Source organism: Sinocyclocheilus rhinocerous, unplaced genomic scaffold (genome assembly GCF_001515625.1).
Source record: "Sinocyclocheilus rhinocerous isolate Xijiao unplaced genomic scaffold, SAMN03320098_v1.1 scaffold5851, whole genome shotgun sequence".
NCBI lineage: Eukaryota > Metazoa > Chordata > Actinopteri > Cypriniformes > Cyprinidae > Sinocyclocheilus > Sinocyclocheilus rhinocerous.
In genome coordinates, this window is record NW_015629071.1 from 8,667 (window position 1) to 11,108 (window position 2,442).

Below are 2,442 nucleotides of genomic sequence, written 5' to 3' on the forward strand. Positions count from 1 at the left end.
TTTGTCTGAGAGGCTGCAAATATTCATTATTCAGTCTCCTTCACTACAGTAGTACTGATATAGGCTAACTGCTAAAACACTGGTTAGAGAAGCAAAACCATGGCTATTTATTAAAGGGGAGAATACATAGCTAGATCTCAAACAGTGGATCATTTATCATTGTTATATATCGTCATATTGCCCAGTAAAACTGCTTAGTGTAAAGAATTAAACCATTATAGAGGTAACAGAACTTACTAGAAGCTGCTTTGAAACGATGTGTATTGTGGATGCTATGCAAATAAATACCTTGACTTGAATGAACCAAGTTGAAGATTCTTAATATTAGAGGTTCTTATTATTAGAGAATTACCCCTGCTTTTTCAGCTTTCTAACGCTTAACCAGCCTTAACCACTTTAACTCGATCTTAAGTAGAATAAAATAAACATTAAATAATATCAAGCGTCTACATTCACTATATTATCCAGTCTCCGCTGTAGCTCCCAACCACACATTAATTGACGAACACGGTGACATGATATTGAGCACAAATGAGCAGTAAAAACCCAATTGTGCATTCCATTCACTCACTCACTCACTCATTCACATGCCTAAATCCACCACTGATGGTTCATTTAATAAGAGTAGAATATATAAATTTTCTATGTAAAAATGAGATTTTGCACGTTAATGTTGTTAATAAAAGTATTTTTTTATGCTTCCCAACTCAAGCTTAGTGCTTTACTGTCAAATGTGTATTACCTAGAAATAAATATGTAATATTAATAATAACTACACTTTTTAAGGCAAGGCAAGTTTATTTATATAGCAAATTTCATACATAATGGTAATTCAATGTTATTTACATAAAAGGAAGTAAAATAATCATAAAAAATAATCACAACAAGAAAACAAGGAATTTAAAAACTTTTAGAATTATTTAAAAGGAATGAAAACAGTTAAGAATAGAAAATGATTATACATCAAATACAGTGCAATCAGTTTGGATGTAGCACAACAAAAGTTAATGCAATTAATGCAAATCAATAGTAATTTTATGATTAAATTATCTTTATTTTCGATACCCCCAGAGATAGCAAACCTGCTTCTGGTGCCACCATCTGTTGAACTTACTGGGTCTGGTAAAAATTTTTTATAACAGTTATCTACTTTACACTGATATATCAGGGTTAATATTCATGTCCACATTTCTCTGCTTTTTTACAAGTTACTTAAAATTAACTATTTTTACTTTTATTTTAGAGTTGATTATGTGATCAATGTGGCAAAACATTTTTGTGGGCTTCATACCTGAAGACACACCTGAGAGTTCATACAAAGGAGAAGCCACATTCATGTTATTTGTGTGGAAAGAGTTTTTCACAGCTAATACATTTAAAAGTTCATCAGAAAATACATTCTGGTGTGAGAGAGTACATGTGCTTTGAGTGTGAAAAGACTTTTACTAGAGCGAACAGTTTAAAACTGCATGAGAGGATTCACACTGGAGAGAAACCTTATAAGTGTTCACACTGTGACAAGAGATTCAGTGGAGAGAAACCGTACACATGTGATCAGTGCGGGAAGAGTTTTGCACAAAAAGGACAACTTACAGAGCATATGAGAGTTCATACTGGAGAGAAACCGTACACAAGAAGAGTTTCACACAATCATCAAACCTTGAAGATCAACCACTGGAGCGAAGCTGCATTCATGTGATCAATGCAACAAAATATTTTTGAGGGCTTCAGAGCTGAAGAAACACCTGAGAGTTCATACAAAGGAGAAGCCACATTCATGTCATTTGTGTGGAAAGAGTTTTTCACGTGTACAAATTTTACAGGTACATCAGAAAATACATACTGGTGTGAGAGAGTACATGTGCTTTGAGTGGTTTCAGTTGCTTTTATGGTGTCTTTTTTCCTCTGTGGCAGAAACTTCTCAAATACATTCTTTAGACACATTTTCATTGTAGCTTCTTCAGATGCAAAATAAATCTATATGTGTCTGAAAAGTGGCGGCCCAAATAGCCAAATCACATTAACCCATTCATATTGTGTCTACTGCTATTTTAAGTATGAAGCTCCCGCTCCACAGACAGAAAACTGGATTAAATATTAAGGATAAAAGAACAATTTTATAGAGGCATCAGTAGTTTTGTTATCAGTGATAACACTAATTTATTTATTTGTGGGGTTGAATACCACCATTTATTTTTCCACTTCAAGAACTGATTGTGTATCATATTCACACCAAAGTTAATTTCTGAGTTTAAATCACACGCCAAATAGAAACAGAAAATCATGCTATTGATACGCATTTTCATTTCTTTAAATGGCATATCTGTCACACATTCTTAGCAGCTCACAATTATTTGTTGTACCATAGTTCTGCCCCTCTCAAAAGTAACAAAAAAGTTTTTAACAAAGTTAATGTAATGACTTGTGCTTGATGATATTTGT

The 2,442-nt window shown here is 33.2% G+C and overlaps 1 pseudogene; it reads left to right on the forward strand.

Annotated features, from left to right (window-relative positions):
• LOC107738786 (zinc finger protein 235-like) overlaps window positions 1-1,522 on the forward strand; it is a 10,090-nt pseudogene extending 8,568 nt beyond the window's left edge.
• Window positions 1,523-2,442: the final 920 nt, after the last annotated feature.